Source organism: Ziziphus jujuba, chromosome 6 (genome assembly GCF_031755915.1).
Source record: "Ziziphus jujuba cultivar Dongzao chromosome 6, ASM3175591v1".
Classification (NCBI taxonomy): Eukaryota; Viridiplantae; Streptophyta; class Magnoliopsida; order Rosales; family Rhamnaceae; genus Ziziphus; species Ziziphus jujuba.
In genome coordinates, this window is record NC_083384.1 from 1,686,115 (window position 1) to 1,707,172 (window position 21,058).

At 36.3% G+C, this 21,058-nt stretch overlaps 2 pseudogenes; one reads left to right on the plus strand and one right to left on the minus strand.

Moving 5' to 3' along the window:
- Positions 1-4,236: 4,236 nt before the first annotated feature.
- Positions 4,237-5,293, minus strand: LOC132804143 (ATP synthase subunit beta, chloroplastic-like; annotated as a pseudogene).
- Positions 5,294-6,071: 778 nt separating this feature from the next.
- Positions 6,072-20,927, plus strand: LOC132804214 (ribulose bisphosphate carboxylase large chain-like; annotated as a pseudogene).
- Positions 20,928-21,058: the final 131 nt, after the last annotated feature.

The following is a 21,058-nucleotide window of genomic DNA, read 5'->3' on the forward strand; positions in this document are numbered from 1 at the left end:
AGAAAGTGAGGATGAAGCCAAGCAAGAGGTGGAGGACTTGGAGGATGAACCCGAAACCTTGCAAGCATCCAATGCTGAATTAAACTTGCTTTCTAGGAGAGTACTTGCTGCATACAAAGATGAGGATGAAATTCAAAGAGAGAACATCTTCCACACTCGTTGCGAAATACAAGGTAAAATTTGTAGCTTGATTATAGATAGTGGGAGTTGTACCAATGTGATAAGTAACCTTGTAGTTTATAAATTAGGCTTGAAAACAATTAAACATCTAGAACCCTATAGGTTGCAATGGTTAAATGATAGTGGTGAGATGAGGGTAAATAAACAAGCCAAAGTAAAATTTAGTATAGGTAGATATGAGGATGTAGTCTTGTGTAATATTGTTCCCATGATTGCTGGACATACACTATTAGGTAGACCATGGCAATTTGGTAAAGATGCTACTCATTTTGGTCGAGAAAATAGTATTGTTTTCAGGTTTAAAGGGAAGAAGGTTAAGCTGGAACCATTATCTCCTAAAGAGGTTTACAAAGACCAATTACAAATGCAACAAAGGAGAGAAGCCGAAAAGCTCAAGGAAAAAGCAAGTATGGCACCAACGGCTTCACCATCCTTTCAAGAAGGTAAGAATGAGGTTGCTGATCAAGGTAACGTTTCTAAGACTCATATTGAGTGGAAAGCTCAAAGAAAAACTGAAAGAGAGGGGAAAGAAAGTGGCAAACCCAAGAGCTTGGCGAAGGAAGGGAAATCCGAAGGTTTGCGCCAATCCGAGAGAGAAAAAGAAAAAGAAAGAAAACGAAGGTCAAGTAGCAACTTTTATTTGAGTTTAGGGGATATTAATAAGGTTATTGAGTGTAAGAAACCTTTGCTGGTCATGATTTATAAAGAAATTTATTTTAATGATCAAACTAACTTTGAAGAACTTGAATTGCCAAGTCAATGATTTCTCTTTTGAAGGAATTTGGAGATGTCTTCCCAAATGAAATTCCAAGTGGACTACCATCCCATCAAGAGGGACAAGGTGAGCTTGCTGTCCAAGGTAAGTCTTCTAATACTCAGGTTGTGTGGAAAAATTTTAATAAAACCAAGAGTGAGAAATTTGGTGCAAAAGCCGAGAGTGAGGAAGGTGAGATGGTCGTGAGTGAGAAAGGAAAAGGAAGACAAGAAAGGAAAAATATAAATTTTTATCTTAGCTCTGGTGATGTTAATAAAGTAATTATGAATAAGAAATCATTGCTGACCATGAATTTTAAAGATACTTATTTAAAGATATCTTTATTGCATAGAACTTGATCTGCATTGTTGAGAGCTTTACTTAGTGGCAATTTGAAAATTTGGAAAATATTGTTTGCTAACTTTAAAAAGTGTAATTTTTACCATAATGAGCATGTATTTCTAGATTTTGTTGTAACAGTATTTGACCCAGGAGAATTGGTTTGGTTGCATTTACGAAAGGAAAGGTTTCCTAATCAAAGAAAGTCAAAGCTCATGCCGCCTATGGATGGACCTTTTCAAGTTTTGGAGCCGAATAACAAGAATGCCTACAAGCTTGATTTACCGGGAGAGTATAACATGAGTGCTGCATTTAATGTTGCTGATTTAACTCCTTTTACTGCAGGTGATGATGTTGATTTAAGGACAAATCACTATCAAGAGGAGGGGAATGATGTGATTCCGCCCGAGCCCGCTCCACCAATAACCTGCTGGGGTGCTGACTCGACACGGATGAAGACTAGGCCAATCACAAGAGCTCAAATTAAGAGATTTAAGGACAACCTGGGAGTATTTATACAGGGGGTAATCAATCTCAATAGAGCTTGTCCATACTTGAAGATACAAAGCCTATTCTAAGCATCCAAGTGGTGGAAGCCGATATGGACCCGGGTGACGGTTTTGGTACATTTTTGGAGTCCGAGAAGCATGAAATGGTTTCAATGATTTCTGGGTTCAATACATATGCCTAAGAGGTCATGGAATCAAGTTCAAACAGCCTCAAATGCAATAAAAAAGGGCTTGTACGGACAGCATCAACAATTTGGACGAATTTGCTGTATTGCTTGCTGGCTTTCTAATGGAATGGACCTCAACCCCTAACCAACCTGTGGTTAGAAACCTTGGTATAATGAAGACACCACAATAGGGGATGGAAAACCTATTGATAAGTCAAGCTAAAACAACCAATTCTCTAATGGTGTTTTAGGTGTTCTCAAAGAACAAAGAGATAATTAATCTCACAAGTATTTTCTTAATCAAATCAAAGTTTAAAGTTTAAAGTTGTCTTATTAGTGAAAAATAAGCCTTTAAATAGGCTTTGAAAGAAACAAAATAAACCCTAAAAACCCTAGGAAAAACCGGCCACACAATGAAGAAGTCTACCTTGGCCAAAACTTTCCTTTTCCTAATCTAATTTGGATTAATTAATTCCTTTATTTTGAATTAGGAATTAATTAATTTACAATGAAAATAATAAAATAATAACTTTCCTAATCTTATTTGTCCAGAAAATAAATAAATAGAAACTAAAAATAATGGTAGTTTCCTAAAACAAAAAGTAGAATAAAATTAGGAAACTAAAATACTAGCTTTTTTGATCAAGTTGACTTTGATCAATCTTTGACCTCTTTGAGCTTCAAATCAGCTTCTAGATGCTTTTTAGGATGCCAAATAAGCTGAATATGAAGTCCCACACGTTTCCCATGCTTGGAAAAATAAGAAAAGGCTAAAACAGTAAAATACAGTAAAGCCAGCAAGCAATACAGCAAATTCGGCCAAATTGTTGATGCTGTCCGTACAAGCCCTTTTTGATTGCATTTGAGGCTGCTTTAACTTGATTCCATGACCTCTTAGGCATATTTATTGAACCCATAAAGCATTGGAATCATTTCATGCTTCCCGGACTCCAAAAATGTACCAAAACCGTCACCCGGGTCCGTATCGGCTTCCACCACTTGGATGCTTCGAATAGGCTTTGCATCTTCAAGTATGGACAAGCTCTGTTGAGATTAATTACCCTCTGTATAAATACTCCCAGGTTGCCCTTAAATCTCTTAATTTGAGCTCTTGTGATTGGCCTAGTCTTCATCCGTGTCGAGTCAGCACCCCAGCGGGTTATCGGTGGAGCGGGCTCGGGCGGAATCACATCACTATCTCAACTTAACGATGGGTTCCATATTGGCGCCTACATGGGCGTCTAAATCCGAATTGAACCAAACCATTTGTTAGGCTGTTTTTCTCTTAGTTTGTTCCCTAAACGTCATAGAGTAAGATGTCCATCTTTTAATAAGATCAAATCTTTTGATTCCATGATGGGCTCCTCTAAAAAACATTGGCGTGCGTGTAAACGAGGTGCTCTACCTAACTAAGCTATAGCCCTTATGCTTGTGATACATATTTTATCATGTAGATAATTTCTTGTTAAGATGAATATTACGTGATCCAACATCATATCTCTTTGATTCATTTGATTGGTATTGCTTATAAACAATATTCCATTTATAATCTATCAATGTGATATGTCACACATGTTTCTCCTTGTGTTGAAAAATGACCTACTTAACTCAGTGGTTAGAGTATTGCTTTCATACGGTGGGAGTCATTGGTTCAAATCCAATAGTAGGTCGATACCAGCTTGAATAGTCTCTGATACATTTTTCTACTTGTGCTCTTTTATTGATTTTGTATCTTTTTCATCCTACTCTATTTATCTATTTAACTTTGAATTAAATATATTTTTGTTTCACTAGAAGTCGATTTTACTTGATCATATTTGATTCTTATTCAATTTCAATCGGTAGAAGCAAACAAAATAAGGTGTATAAATAGAACTTCTGTGTATACACCTTATTTTGCTTATTCGGACCCACCACCTAGTTACGATATCACATTGAAAGCCTTTACTCGTGTCCTAGCTTGTCTGAGAGCGAGATTTACTTCAATTTTTTGTCTTTTGACTTTAGCTTTACTCAAGTTAACTTTCGCTATTTCAAGAGTTTCTTGAGCTTCTTGTGGATCAATGTCACTGCCCTTCTCTGCATCATTTACTAAAATAGTGATCTCATTATTGCCTATCCTAGCAAAACCACCCATCAGAGCCATCGTTAACCATTGGTTGTTAAGGCGTATTCTCAAAATACTGATATCTACAGCTATGGCAATAGGTGCATGGTTTGGTAATACGCCGATTTGTCCACTATTAGTGGATAAAATTATTTCTTTCACTTTCGAATCCAAAACAATTTAACTTGATGTTGAATTTAGAGGATCTACTGCTGGATAGATACATTTGGTAGCCAATCCTTTTGATAGTACAGTAGTAGCATCTAAATGTGCAAATGTCGTGGCCGGAGTAGGATCGAACAAATCGTCCTTGGGTACATAAACTTCTTGAATAAAGCTTATGGACCCCTCTTTGGTAGAAGTAATTCTTTATTGTAAAGAACCCATTTTGGTACTAAGAGTGAGTTGATATCCCATAGCGGAGGGCATTCTACCCAACAAGGCCGATACTTCAGATCGCGCTTGGACAAAACAAAAGATATTGTCAATAAATAGAAGTACGTCTTGTTCGTTAACATCTCAAAAATATTCTACCATAGTTAGAGAAATTAAACCTACTCTTATACGCACTCCCAGTGGTTCTTTCATCTGATCGTAGGCTAGAGCTACTTTTGATTCTGAAATATTTTTTTTGTTAATTACTCCAGATTCTTTCATTTTTATGTAAAGATCATTGCCTCCATGAGTATGTTCACCTACTCCACCAAATATGGATATGCCCCCATGAGCTTTGGCAATGTTGTTGATCAATTAAATAACGAGTACTGTTTTACCCACTCCCCTCCCACGAATAGTCCTATTTTTCCTCTAAAAGATCTACTGCTTTAATTCATGTTTCAAAAATTGATAATTTTGTATCTAATTTTATAAAGCCAAGCACAAATCTATGAATAGGAGATGTTGTGCGAGTATCTACAGGACTTAAATTATCAACGGGTTCTCTAAGCAAGCTAAAAATTCGTCCTAGCATCGCTTCACCGATTGGAACACTTATAGGAGCTCCTGTGTCAATCACTTCCATTCCTCTCGTTAGACCATTTGTAGCACTCGTGGCTACCACTCTAACTCGATTATTTCCTAATAATTGCTGCACTTCACAAGTCACATTAATTTTTTGACCAACAGTATCTTGGCCCTTAACTACTAAAGCATTGTAAATATTAGGCATCTTGCTCGGTGGAAAAGCTACATCCAATACCGGACCAATGATTTGAGCAATACGCCCCAGGTTTGTCTTTTTCAAAAATAAATGTTCAATAGTAAGTTAAGTTAATCGGTTAATTCAATATTTCAATAAAAAATCAAAAATGGGCGTTAGCACTCGACTTTGTTGGGGCCGTCCAACCGAATGCAATCCAATTGTTTACTTATTCAATTTCAATGAGTGAATTTTCAAGTTCAACCAAAATCCATTTTTAGAATATCAAGTAGATGAATTAAAATCTTGAGAAAGTCTTTCATTTGCCTATCATTATAGACAATACGAACCATATTATCTATGGAATTCGAACCCAAACTCTATTCTATTTATGATTCCTTTTTTCTATCTCATCGGCCCTTATTTCATGTCCTATTTCCTATTTCAGCATATTGATTTACACCTAGCCTATTGTTTATTATATACTTACTATATTATTTTATATTATTTATTATATTAATATTATTTTTCTTTTTTATACCTATTCCCTTTGTCTCTATTCGTGAATGAATTCTGCATATTTTTACATCTAGGATTTACATATACAACATATATTACTGTCAAGAGCAAATTTCTCATATATTTCGATTAAAAAAAAGGTAAAAGATTAGAAACTTTGAAAAGCAAAGAGCAGGTTGCGCCATACATATGAAAGAGTATACAATAATGATGTATTTGGCAAATCAAATGCCACAGTCTAATAATGAACCGTTCTGATTAGTTGATAATTTTGTGAAAGATTCCTATGAAAAGTTTCATTAACTCCTAATTCATGTCGAATGGACCTTGGTATTGCCAGAATTCTTAATTCTTAAGTTATGGGGAGGGACTTATGTCACCAGAAACAGAGACTAAAGTAAGTGTTGGATTTAAAGCCAGTGTTAAAGATTAGAAATTGATTTATTACACTCCTGACTATCAAACCAAAGACACTGATATCTTGGCAGCATTTCGAGGAACTCCTCAACCCGGAGTTTCGCTTAAGGAAGCAGGGGCCGCAGTAGCTACTGAATATTCTATTGGTACATGGACAACTGTATGGATTGATGGGCTTACCAGTCTTGATTTTACAAAGGTTGATACTACGGCTTTGAGCCCGTTGCTAGAGAAGAAAATCAATATATTGCTTACGTAGCTTACCCCTTAGACCTTTTTGAGCAAGGTTCTATTACTAACATGTTTACTTCCATTGTGGGTAATGTTTTTAGGTTCAAGGCCTTGTGCGCTCCATGTTTGAGGGATTTGTGAATCCCTCTTTCTTATACTAAAACTTTCCAAGGACCACCTCATGGCATCCAGGTTGAAAGAGATAAATTCAACAAGTATGGCCGCCCCCTATTGGGATGTACTATTAAACCTAAAGTGGGGTTATCTAATAAGAAGTACGGTATGAAAGAATGAGGGCAAGGTTAATCAAAAGAAACAAGGTACGAAGGATTGAAATTGATTTGGAGTGAAGGTGTATCTCGGCTTTGATGTAATAAGCTACTGGAAAAATTGTAACAAGGCCGGTTTTAGTGTTCTCATGGTTTCAAATGGAAACTAAGGTATATTTCTCCCAAATTCATTATATTCATTCATTAAAACGTAATACATATTTATGGCATGCAAAATAGGTGTGAAAGCACATCATGACCGGTTTTAAGGACAAATACAAACAAGTCCTCCATGGTAAAGCAAAACCACATGTGTAAAGTAACTTAGCCACATGCATAATGGTTGGTTGACAAATGTTGCTGCCTCATTAGTTGCTTCATGGTGAAGTAGTCCTCATGCATGATGACACATGTCCTTTCATGCATTGGTTGAGAGAGAGGCCGAATGGTGAAGCTCCACGTCACCAAGTAACTTCCATGTCACCATCCTTGTCACCAAGGTGCTTTCCATGTCATCTAGGTGCTTGGCTTTTCCTAAACCCTAATTTGGCTAGTATACTTTAAACAACATATTTTGGTGTCTTTGTGCACCAACTTATCTTCTACTAACCCGCCCGAGCTCACAACACCGACAACTCGCTGGGGTACTGATCCGATATGGATGAAGTCTGGACTGATCACTAGGGCTCAAGCTAAGAGGTTTAAGGATAACCTTGCTGCCTTTATCCAGAGAATAACTCATTCTCAAAAGGGCTTGTCCATACCTGAAGATAAAAGACCTGTTTTAAGTATCCAAGTGGTGGAAGCTGATACATCGAATACCCATGCATCGAACATTTTATATCGGACACCCTTGCCTCGGACATCGGAGCCTTGCCTCGGACATCTGGTCTCGGACTTTGGACATCAGATGTAACTTAGCTCGGACAGACATCAGTTAGCTCCTCCAGACATAACTTAGCTTGGACAGACATCAGTTAGCTCAGCCAGGCACAAGTTAGCTCGGACAGACATCAGTTAGCTCGGATAGGCCATAAGTTAGCTCGGACATTAGGCAGACATAAGTTAGCTCGAACATCAGGCGGACATAAGTTAGCTTGGTTAAAGACATAATTCAGCCTAGATGTCAAAGTCAACTCGTTACCTAATTTATGATTGACTTTATTTCTTTTTGGGTTTTTATTTAATTATTTTATGGACAAATAATTTTAGGAAGGTTTTTATTTTATTGTAAATTAATTAATTCCTAATTTAACATAAATGAATTAATTAATCAAACTTAGATTAGGAAAGGAAGTATAGTTGCGGCCAACTAGGTTTCTTTATGTGTGTGGCCGGTTTTTTTTTTCCTAGGGTTTTTAGGTTTATTTTGTTTCTTTCAAAGCCTATTTAAAGGTTTATTTATCAATAAGAATACAACTATGATTTGATTCAGAAAATACTTGTGAGATTAATTATCTCTTTGTTCTTTGAGAACACTTAAAACATCATTAGAGAATTGGTTGTTTTAGCTTGACTTGTCAATAGGTTTTCCATCCCCTATTGTGGCATCTACATTATACCAAGGTTTTTAACCACATGTTGGTTAGGGGTTGAGGTCAATTCCATTAGAACTTGAACTTAATTAAGATCCGGGCTAATATAATACGGGTTTAGGAGCAGGTCCTCCTAGGTTCGTATCATTATCTAGCTTAGATTACATAATTTGCTAGAATTAAAAATACAAGACAAATATGAAACAAACTAGGCTAATGATTTTGGCCAAGGCATTTTAGCTTTTACCTTGCCTTGGTCTCAGTTTTGCATGTTTCATGGCTAACACTTACCATGATTCTCTAACACTCCTCCTTGGCAATGTTAGGTATGATGTGAAGAAGACTCCTAAGCATTTGAAGTCTTTCTTTTGGCAATGGTTTTGTAAAACTGTCGGCCAACTGGTCTTGTGTTGAACAATGCATCAAACTAATTTCTTTGTTTCTTTCAGCCTCACAGATGCTATGGTACTTCACAAGGATATACTTGGTTCTTCTGTGTTGTATTGGATTTTTGGTTATGGCTATGGCTGAAGTATTGTCATAGTACATGGTGGTTGCACTTATTTACTTGCAACCTAAAATCAAGCAATTTCCTTAGCCAAATTGGTTGCTTTGATGCAGCGGCTGCTGAGATATATTCAGCTTCTGCTGTTGATTGTGCTGTGGTTCCTTACTTGTGTGAGCTCCATGAAAATGGACCTGAATCAAACATAAACAAGTATCCAGAGGTGCTCTTCATGTCTTCCAAGCTACCTGCCCAATCACTATCACAATAGCCAACCAACTCACACATGTTGTCATGCATGTATAGAATTCCAAGGTTGGCCGTGCCCTTTACATACTGTAGGACTCTTTCTATAGCTTGGTAATGGTTTTGAGATGGTGCACTAATAAACCTTGATAGCACACTTAGAACATACATAACATCAGGTCTTGAAGCACATAAATAAAGCAAGCTTCCAATTAAGCTTCTATAGACCGAAGCATTCACTTTTTCACTTCCATCCTCATGTTCGAACTTGGCATTTTGTATCATTGGTGTATCAACAATCTTTGCATTTTCTAGTTGGAACTTATCAAGCAAATTCAAAGCATATTGTTCTTGAGATAAAATTATACCTTTACTTGTTTGCTTGATCTCCAATCCTATAAAGTAATTCATCAAACCAAGGTCGGACATCTAGGAGGTTTCTTTCACTTTGTCTTTGAATTCTTGGATGCCTTTGGTATTGCAACCTGTTATGAGCAAATCATCTACATAAAGAGAGATTACCATTGCATCTTCAGGTGTGCTAGCTTTGATGTAGAGGGTTGGCTTATTATCACTTCTAGAAAAGTCTTCATGAGTGAGGCAGTCATCAATTCTTGCATACCAAGCTCTTGGAACTTGTTTGAGCCTGTACAAGGCTTTCTGAAGCTTGTACACTTTCTCCTCCTCTCCTTTTATGACAAATCCTTTAGGTTGCTCAACATATACTTCTTCTTCTAATATACCATTTAGAAAAGCTGATTTTACATCCAAATGGTATATTTTCCTAGATTTGTTGCCTGCATATGAAAGTAGAAGCTGAATGGTTTCATGTCTTACCACTGGTGCAAAAGTCTCCATATAGTCTACACCATATTTGATGTGATTCCGCCCGAGCCCGCTCCACCGATAACCTGCTGGGGTGCTGACTCGACACGGATGAAGACTAGGCCAATCATAAGAGCTCAAATTAAGAGATTTAAGGACAACCTGGGAGTATTTATATAGGGGGTAATCAATCTCAACAGAGATTGTCCGTACTTGAGGATACAAAGAGTATTCTAAGCATCCAAGTGGTGGAAGCCGATACGGACCCGGGTGACGGTTTTGGTACATTTTTGGAGTCCAGGAAGCATGAAATGGTTCCAATGCTTTATGGGTTCAATACATATGCCTAAGAGGTCATGGAATAAAGTTAAATCAGCCTCAAATACAATCAAAAAGGGCTTGTACGGACAGCATCAACAATTTGGCCGAATTTGCTGTATTGCTTGCTGGCTTTACTGTATTTTACTGTATTAGCCTTTTCTTATTTTTACAAGCATGGGCAACGTGTGGGACTTCATATTCAGCTTAGTTGGCATCCTAAAAAGAATCTAGAAGCTGATTTGAAGCTCAAAGAGGTCAAAGATTGATCAAAGTCAACTTGATCAAAAAGGTTAGCATTTTTAGTTTCCTAATTTGTTTTTACTTTTTCTTTTAGGAAACTACCATTACTTTTTGGCTTTTATTTATTTATTCTCTGGAAAAATAACTTTAGGAAGGTTTTTATTTTATTCTTTCCATTGTAAATTAATTAATTCCTAATTTAATATAAAGGAATTAATTAATCAAACTTAGATTAGGAAAGAAAGTATAGTTTCAGCGAACTAGGTTTCTTTATGTGTGGTGGCTTGTTTTCTTTATGTTCTAGGGTTTTATTTCATGGCTTTGTAGCCTATTTAAAGGCTTAGTTATCAATAAGAAAACAACTTTGATTTGATTGAGAAAATACTTGTGAGATTAATTATCTCTTTGTTCTTTGAGAACACCTAAACACCATTAGAGAATTGGTTATTTTCGCTTGACTTATCAATAGGTTTACCATCCCCTATTGTGGCGTCTACATTATACCAAGGTTTATAACCACAGGTTGGTTAGGGGTTGAGGTCTATTCCATTAGAACTTGAACTTAATTGAGATACGGGCTAATATAGTACGGGTTTAGGAGCAAGTCGTCCTAGGTTCGTATCATTTGGTATCAGAGCTAAATTTTGTTCAGGTTTGATCTATCTTTATTTGCTTTATTTGTTTTTGTGTTATTCTGAAATTTTAGCATTAGGTTAAGGTTGCATCCATCCCATACATGTTCTGCATCTTAAAAAAATAAAAAGAAAAAAAAATTCATTCCTAGTTGAATTAGGATTTCCTAGTTTTACCATATTTTTTGTTTCCTAGTTTGTTGGTTGTCTTTCATCATTGTTCTTTAAATTTGGTTTTTGTTGATTTTTCTTTGCTGTTTAGTGTTAAATATTTGCATTCATATATTAAAAAAAAAAAAAGAGTTTGCGGCAACATTTAAAAAAAAAAAAAAAAAAAACTGCACATTTGTGTTTATTTGGAGGTCACGTGTTTGGTGTTTGTTTTGGAGTTGGAATTGCAATTTTGGTAATTATCCTTACTACTGCAGTTGTTTATGTTCTATGAGTGAAAAAAAAAAAAAGAAGAGGTAAAGCCGAATAAAAAAAATAAAAAATAAAAAGAGAAAAATAGTTCGGTTTGTTGGAGTTTGATTTGTTTGCGGGAAATCTGTTGGAGCTGCTGTTTTTTTGAATTAAAATTAGTTAAAGGAATTGATACAAAACTTGAATTACAAAGAACAACAACCAACAACTTTTCTATATTTTTGTTCTCTTTGATTCTTGTTCATATTTGAATTTATTTTTCTAGAATTTTATTCTTGAACTCATAATCTATTACCATCTGGTCCAGTTCTTCAAAATTCCAAAGTTTTCTCATTAATTTGCTTTATTTTGTCAAGAAAAAAAACCAAAAATAGGTATTTTCATTCCGTTCGGTATTTGTTTATTTTTGCTTACTGTTTTGTTGGTAAGTTTAATTAAAACAAACTAGTGATCTAATTGCTGTTTTGTGGGTGTTTTAATTTGAACTTTGAGATAATTCTTTGAGTGAAAAAAAGGCAAGAGTGTTGAGCTTAAAAGAGGGTAAAAAAAGTCGAAACAAGTGTGCAAACACGAGTGTCGAGTTCTCATTTGAGTGAAACACGTAAGGGAGTGAAATTGGTAAGGTCCTATTTTATTTCTATTGCATTATTATACTAACATGACAGAATCAAGAATGAGGAGAGGAGATCCACCCTTGAGGATCAATGAGGAGGAATCCGTAGCATTCCATGGCGATGCCCGAGCTACCGGGAGTGGAGACCAAGTGGACACGAGAGCTGTTTTGGAGTCAATACAGCAGGTTAGTGCTCAAGTTGAGCATGTGAATCAAAGGATGCGAAGGCTAGAAGTTTCCCAAGGAATTCCAAACACAAGAAATAAGCAAGAATTCCATGGTGGACGAGGCCGAGGACAAGGAGGTCGCGAGAGACCGAGAGAGGAATTTAATGAGGAGCCATTCAGTGGAGACTTTAAGGAAGGTATGAACAAAACTTTTGCTGTCCAAGATAGAGCTGGCCATGGAAGATATAGGGAGGAAGAAACAGATGACAATCTTAGCAATATCAAGATCAACATCCCACCATTGATGGGAAAAAGTGACCCCGAAGCATATTTGGAGTGGGAAGAAAAAATGGAGATGATATTTGGAGTTTGATTATTCGGAGGCTAAGAAGGTGAAATTGGCAGCAATGGAGTTTGGCCATTATGCACTCCAATGGTGGACCAATGAGCAAAACACCTGAAGGAGAGTTGGTGATGACTTGATTACTACATGGCGACAAATGAAAGGAGCCATGCGGAAGCAATTCGTACCATCACACTATCATAGGTTGCTGCATCAAAGACTTCAATCTTTATCTAAAGGACATGGATTCGTAGAGGATTATTACAAGGAGATGGAGATGCTTATGATGAGATTGAACTTGAATGAAGATAGGGAAGCAACCATGGCAAGGTTTCTTCGTGGTTTGAATCATGAAATAGCCAATCAACTAGAATTGCAACAATATGTGGAATTGAAGGAGATGTTGCATGTGGCTATTAAATTAGAGCATCAATTCAAGAGGAGGGGTGTAAGATCATGGTTTGGAGGTGTTTCCAACAGTGGAAGGTCCAATTCTAGTGGCTGGAGGAACAATCCCATCTATGAAAGCAAGCCAAAGCCGAAACTCAAAGAAGAAAGTTGAAATTGGCCAAGGAAGGAGACTAGAACCGAATCTGTCCAAGCACCAAAGAATGAGGTAAAATTATATCCTAAACCTTCTAGAACTCATGATGTTGTGTGTTTTAAGTGCCAGGGAGGAGGACACATCGCTAGCCAATGCCCGAATAGAAGAATCATGGTGTTAAAGGGCAATGACATTGTACAAATGTAATTAGTAACATTGTAGTTAATCATGCCCGAATAGAAGAATCATGGTGAGAATGAGGTTGCTGATCAAGGTAAGGTTTCTAAGACTCATATTGAGTGGAAAGATCAAGAAAAAACCAAAAGAGAGGGGAAAGAAAGTGGCAAACCCGAGAGATTGGAAAAGGAAGGGAAATCCGAAGGTTTTTGCGCCAATCCAAGGGGGAAAAAGAAAAAGAAAGTAAAGAAAGGTCAAGTAGCAACTTTTATTTGAGTTTAGGGGATATTAATAAGGTTATTGAGTATAAGAAACCTTTCCTGGTCATGATTTATAAAGAAAATTATTTTAATGATCAAACTAACATTGAAGAACTTGAATTGCCAAGTTCAATGATTTCTCTTTTAAAGGAATTTGGAGATGTCTTCCCAAATGAAATTCCAAGTGGACTACCATCCAATCAAGAGGGAAAAGGTGAGCTTGTTGTCCAAGGTAAGTCTTCTAATACTCAGGTAGTGTGGAAAAATTTTAATAAAACCAAGAGTGAGAAATTTGGTGCAAAAGCCGAGAGTGAGGAAGGTGAGATGGCCGTGAGTGAGAAAGGAAAAGGAAGACAAGAAAGGAAAAATATAAATTTTTATCTTAGCTGTGGTGATGTTAATAAAGTAATTATGAATAAGAAATCATTGCCGACCATGAATTTTAAAGATACTTATTTAAAGATATCTTTATTTCATCGAACTTTATCTGCATTGTTGAGAGCTTTACTTAGTGGCAATTTGAAAATTTGGGAAATATTGTTTGCTAACTTTAAAAAGTGTAATTTTTACTATAATGAGCATGTATTTCTAGATTTTGTTGTAATAGTGTTTGACCCAAGAGAATTGGTTTGGTTTCACTTAAGAAAGGAAAGGTTTCCTAATCAAAGAAAGTCAAAGTTCATGCCGCCTATGGATGGACCTTTTCAAGTTTTGGAGCCGAATAACAAGAATGCCTACCAGCCTAATTTACCGGGTGAGTATAACATGAGTGCTGCATTTAATGTTGCTGATTTAACTCCTTTTGCTGCAGGTGATGATCTTGATTTGAGGACAAATCCTTTTCAAGAGGAGGGGAATAATGTGATTCCGCCAGAGCCCGCTCCACCGATAACCTGCTGGGGTGCTGACTCGACACGGATGAAGACTAGGCCAATCACAAGAGCTCAAATTAAGAGATTTAAGGACAACCTGGGAGTATTTATACAGGGGCTAATCAATCTCAACAGAGCTTGTCCATACTTGAAGATACAAAGCCTATTCTAAGCATCCAAGTGGTGGAAGCCGATACGGAACCGGGTGACGGTTTTGGTACATTTTTGGAGTCCGAGAAGCATGAAATGGTTCCAATGCTTTATGGGTTCAATACATATGCCTAAGAGGTCATGGAATCAAGTTAAATCAGCCTCAAATGCAATAAAAAAGGGCTTGTACGGACAGCCTCAACAATTTGGCCGAATTTGCTGTATTGCTTGCTGGCTTTACTGTATTTTACTGTATTAGCCTTTTCTTATTTTTGCAAGCATGGGCGACGTGTGGGACTTCATATTCAGCTTATTTGGCATCCTAAAAAGAATCTAGAAGCTGATTTGAAGCTCAAAGAGGTCAAAGATTGATCAAAGTCAACTTGATCAAAAAGGTTAGCATTTTTAGTTTCCTAATATGTTTTTACTTTTTGTTTTAGGAAACTACCATTATTTTTTGGCTTTTATTTATTTATTTTCTGGAAAAATAACTTTAGGATGGTTTTTATTTTATTCTTTCCATTGTAAATTAATTAATTCCTAATTTAATATAAAGGAGTTAATTAATCAAACTTAGATTAGGAAAGGAAGTATAGTTTCAGCGAACTAGGTTTCTTTATGTGTGGTGGCTTGTTTTCTTTATGTTCTAGGGTTTTATTTCGTGGCTTTGTAGCCTATTTAAAGGCTTAGTTATCAATAAGAAAACAACTTTGATTTGATTGAGAAAATACTTATGAGATTAATTATCTCTTTGTTCTTTGAGAACACCTAAAACACCATTAGAGAATTGGTTGTTTTAGCTTGACTTATCAATAGGTTTACTATCCCCTATTGTGGCGTCTACATTATACAAAGATTTCTAACCACAGGTTGGTTAGGGGTTGAGGTCCATTCCATTAGAACTTGAACTTAATTGAGATCCGGGCTAATATAATACGGGTTTAGGAGCAGGTTGTCCTAGGTTCGTATCAATATTGTTGAACGTAGCTTTTCACAACCATCCTTGCCTTGTGTTTGGTCAAGGTGCCATTAGGGTTTAGTGTGGTTCTAAAAACCCATTTGACACCTATCACATGTCCTTTCTTTGGTCTCGGCACCAAACTCCAAGTTTTGTTTTTGCCAATCATGTGAAGCTCCTCCTCCATTGCAGCTTGCCATTCTTTATGTCGTGAAGCATCACTATATGTTGTCGGATCAAGTGTTGCCATCCTTGCACTTGCATAAAGTTCTTCAACTGATTTTATGCCTCTCTTGCCGACATAATCTTCATTGGTTGGGTCATCATCATCTTCACCATTATTTTCAACGTCAAAATTACTTTGATCGGTGGAAGGAGTTCTTGATTGAATATAAGTGTTTGCTTCCACTTTATGCTCCTTCCAACTCCAATATGAGTTCTCATCTATTATAACATGTCTAAAGATAACAACCTGCATCTTAAATACATCAAAGATTCTATAGCCTTTTGAAACCGAGCTATAGCCTACAAGAACACCAATAATTGCTTTCTTATCAAGTTTGGTTCTTTTGGAGTCATGGACATGCATGTAACAAATACTTCCAAAAACTTTTAAGTGAGCAATTGAAGGTTTAAAGCCATACCATAATTCATTTGGTGTTTTGGATTCAATTGCCTTACTGGGAAGTCGGTTTAGGAGGTATACACTTGTATTAGCTGCTTCGGCGCAAAATTTCTTTGGCAAGCACTTCTCAAACAGCAAGCATCTTGACATCTCCATGATTGTTCTATTCTTCCTTTCACTCACTCCATTTTTTTGTGGTGTGTATGGAGTGGTGAGTTGATGTATGATGCCATTTGTCTTGCAAATATCTTGGAAAGTTTTGGATATGTACTCTCCACCATTGTCGGTTCTAATTACCTTTATGGTTGTTTGTGCTTGATTTTCAACAAGTGTTTTGAACCCTCCAAATGTGGCTGCAGCTACTAACGTTTGTTTGAGGAAGTAGATCCAGCATGTCCTTGAATAATTATCAATAAAGACGATAAAATACTTCCTCCTAGCATGTGTTACATCATTCATAGGTCCACACAAATCCGAATGCAACAATTGTAATTTTTCCTTTGCCTTGCCGCTTGTAGTCAAAGGAAATGGTAGTCTTTTGATTTTGCCAAGTTGACATGTTTGGTAAACACCATCATCTCCATGGATTTGTGGTAAGTTCTCAATAATTTGTTGAGTATGCATCTGCTTCATGGTGGCATAGTTAAAGTGGCCGAACCTTCTATGCCATAGCTTTGATTCTTCATGGATTTTGGTATTCATAGCCATTTGATTTTGTTGATCAAAATCAATTACAAGGCTATTGTCTTTCATATGGACAAGTAATTCAATTTTTTCATCCGTAGATATTTCACAACATTTATCTAAGAACTTCAAAGTATATCCTTTTTTCATAAGCTGAGGCACACTAAGTAAATTTTCAGACATATTTGGTACAGATAAAACATTGGTAATTTGAATTGTACCTTTTGGTTGGTGTTTTAATGACCAAATCTCCTTTTTCCTTGTGCCTCCATGATTTGTCAATTTGCTGTCCTGATTTTTGTTGCAATTCTTGGGTTAAACTTAACAAACAAGTCTCGGTTGTTGCACATGTGATTTGTGCACCCGCTGTCCAAGATCCATGCGTCTTTGATTGAGCTTGCAAGGTTGCAAGTTGCTGTGAAGGTATGTGCATGCTCACCACTTGCCTCTTTGGGTTCACGAGCATGTCTAGCTTCTTGCCTTTGGTTCCTTTGCCTGCATACTCTTTCCATGTGACCGAATTGCTTGCAAATTTTGCATTGAGCATTCAGTTTCCACCAGCATATCTTACCCGTGTGTCCTTGCTTTTTGTAAATTATGCAAGGACCATATGTCATCTTGTTCTCTCTTTGGTTTGTTGTTTTCTTGCATCTATTTTGCCTTTGGAGAGGCCTTGGTTTCTGGATTGATTTACCTTTGTTATTTGTTGCGAGGGCTACTTCTCCCGAGCTTGATTCACCTTGTAGCCGAAGACTTCTCCTTTGTTCTGTGGCTTGCAAGGCATTGATCAATTCAGCAACTGTGAGTGGTGTAAGGTCTCTTGTCTCCTCCAAAGTATATCTTTTCTTCATACTTCTCTGGAAGGCATATAAAGATCTTTTCAACAATCCTTTGATCTGGTAAAAACTCACCATGCAACTGGATTTGGTTGACAATCTTCATAAGTTTGTTGGAAAACTCCTTCACAGTTTCATGCTCCAACATCTTCACATTTTTTAATTCTCTTCTAAGGTTAAGCAGCTGCATCTGTGTTGATCTTGTACTTCCTTGGAACTCCTCTTGAAGCTTTTCCCATGCTTGTTTAGGAGTTGTACAAGTCATAATTCTAGTGAAGATGTCATTGGTCACAGCAGCTTGTATTGCTGTGAGAGTTTTGTAAGGTCTTGCATTTTCTTCACTATGAAGTTTGATTTGATTCATAGTAGCACCTGCTCCCAATGGTTCTACCTCATAATCAACTTCAACAAGCTCCCAAAGGTCATAAGCTTGAAGATAAGATCTCATTTTGATTGCCCGAATAGGATATTTATGGCCATCAAACATGGGAGGTGAAGGTGCTGAAAGATGTGAGGAAGCCATTTAAACTGGTTGGTGTTTTGTGAGTTTTGAATAGATTTTTGTTGAGGGATTGATGAAACCAGGCTCTGATACCAATTTGAAAGAATGAGGGCAAGGTTAATCAAAAGAAAACATGGTATGAAGGATTGAAATTGATTTGGAGTGAAGGTGTATCTCGGCTTTGATGTAATAAGCTGCTGGAAAAATTGCAACAAGGCCGATTTTAGTGTTCTCTTGGTTTCAAATGGATACTAAGGTATATTTCTCCAAAATTCAATATATTCATTCACTGGAATGTAATACATATTTATAGCATACAAAATAGGTGTGAAAGCACACCTTGACCGGTTTTAAGGACCAATACAAACAAGTCCTTCATGGTGAAGCAAAACCACATGTGTAAAGTAACTTAGCCACATGGATCATGGTTGGTTGATAAGTGTTGCTACCTCATTAGTTGCTTCATGGTGAAGTAGTCCTCATGCATGATGACACATGTCCTTTCATGCATTGGTTGAGAGAGAGGCCAAATGGTGAAGCTCCATGTCACCAAGTAGCTTCCATGTCACCACCCTTGTCACCAAGGTGCTTTCCATGTCATCTAGGTGCTTTGCTTTTCCTAAACCCTAATTTGGCTAGTATACTTTAAACAACATATTTTGGTGTCTTTGTGCACCAACTTATCTAGCCTAGATTACACAATTTGCTAGAATTAAAAATACAAGCCAAATATGAAACAAGCTAGGCTAATGATTTCGGCCAAGGCATTTCAGCTTTTACCTTGCCTTGATTTCGGCCAAGGCTAATGGTTAACACTTGCCATGATTCTCTAACACGATAGAGCAGTTTATGAATGTCTTTGCAGTGGACTGCATTTTACCAAAGATGATGAGAACATGAATTCCCAACCATTTATGCATTGGAAAAATTGTTTCCTATTTTGTGCCGAAGCCATTTATAAAGCACAGGCTGAAACAGGTGAAATAAAAGGGCATTACTTGAATGCTACTGCAGGTACATGTGAAGAAATGATTAAAAGGGTTGTATTTGCCAGAGAATTGGGAGTTCCTATTATAATGCACGATTACTTAACAAGGGGATTCACTGTAAATACTAGCTTGGCTCATTATTGCTGAGATAATTGTCTACTTTTTCACATCCACTGTGCAATGTATGCAGTTATTGATAGACAGAAAAATCATGGTATGAACTTTTGTGTACTAGCTAAAGCGTTATGTCTGCCTGGTGGAGATCATATTCACACTAGTACTGTAGTAGGTAAACTTGAATGGGAAAGAAACATCACTTTACGCTTTGTTGATTTGCTATGCGATTATTTTATTGAAAAATATCGAAAAAAATCAAAGCTGCTGTATTTATTTCACGCAAGATTGGGTCTCTCTACCAGGTGTTATCTCTGTGGCTTCAAGGGGCATTCATGTTTGGCATATGCTCACTTTGACCGAGATCTTGGGAGAAGATTTTGTACCACATTTCAGCGGAGGAACTTGAGGACATCTTTGGGGAAATGTGCCCGGTGCCATACCTAATCAAGTAGCTCTAGAAGCATGTGTACAAGCTCGTAATGAGGGACATGATCTTGCTCGTGAGGGTAATGAAATTATCTATGAGGCTAGTAAACGGAGTCCTGAACTAGTTGCTGCTTGTGAAGTATGGAAGGAGATCAAATTTGAATTCGAAGCAATGGATACTTTGTAATCCAGTAATTACTTACTGTTCGCTCTCTTGATTGTAATTGAAATTAAACTCGATCCAATCTTTTAGTAAAAGGATTGAGTCAAATACAAAGATGTAATCAATTTTTGATAGATACAAATCTATCTATATATACAAGATCTTAAATACAAAATATAAGGCGAAACAACTAAAACGTTTCTGTTGTTGTGTTTGATCCACAATTAATCCTATGGATCCTTCGGAATGGTGTATTTTTTTATATTATATAGTTTAATTACAATTTTTATAATTATATTTTTATTTTATATATTTTTATATCTTGTTTATATATTATTATATCTTGCCGTTTCAGATCATGGATCGAGTTGAGTATCACAATTTCTTCTATCCATCCTATATATTATCCTTTCCATTCTATGTTGGAATAGAAACTGATTAGTAGGCGTGATTTTATGAAAAAATGTTCTTCATATTCATACGAGAAAATAACTTTTTCTTTTTCGATGTGAATTTGACACAACATGGAGGAACCCACTATTTGCCATTTATAATAAATAAATAAATAAACCTTTTTTAATTATTTTGAATTGAAAAAAAATTTCATCCTATTTTATCATAAATAGAGAAGATATACTCTGGATTCTCACAATGGATAATCACTTTTTTCTTTTTTCTTTTACAGTTTCTACTTGTTATTAGTTAATAATCCTAGGGATTGGATTTATATGCTTATTCTAATTCTAAATTCTAATCGGAATATTCAAATGATTTTTATCAAATGACTATTCATTTATTGTATTTTCATGTAAATAGGGGCAAGAAAGCTCTATGGAAAAATGTTGGTTCAATTCGATGTTGGTTAGGAGGGGGTTAGAATACGTGTATGGGTTAAGTAAATCAATGGATAGTTTTGGTGGTCCTATTGAATATGAAAATACCAGTGTAAATAAAGATCCAATTATAAATCATATGAATAAAAAAAATTCCTAATGGGATCGAGAGAAACAATTATAGTTAAGGTAATGTTGATCATTTAGTCGGTGTCAGAAGGTACATTCGAAATTTCATATCTGATCAAACTTTTTTCTTTAGGGATAGTAATAGGGACCATTACTCCATATATTTTGATATTGAAAATTGAATTTTTAAGACTGACACCGATCGTTCTTTTCTAAGTGCACCAAAAAGTTCTTTTTATAGTTATCAGAATTCTAGTTATCTAAATAATGTATCTAAGAGTGACAATCCTCACTATTATCGTTACATGTATGA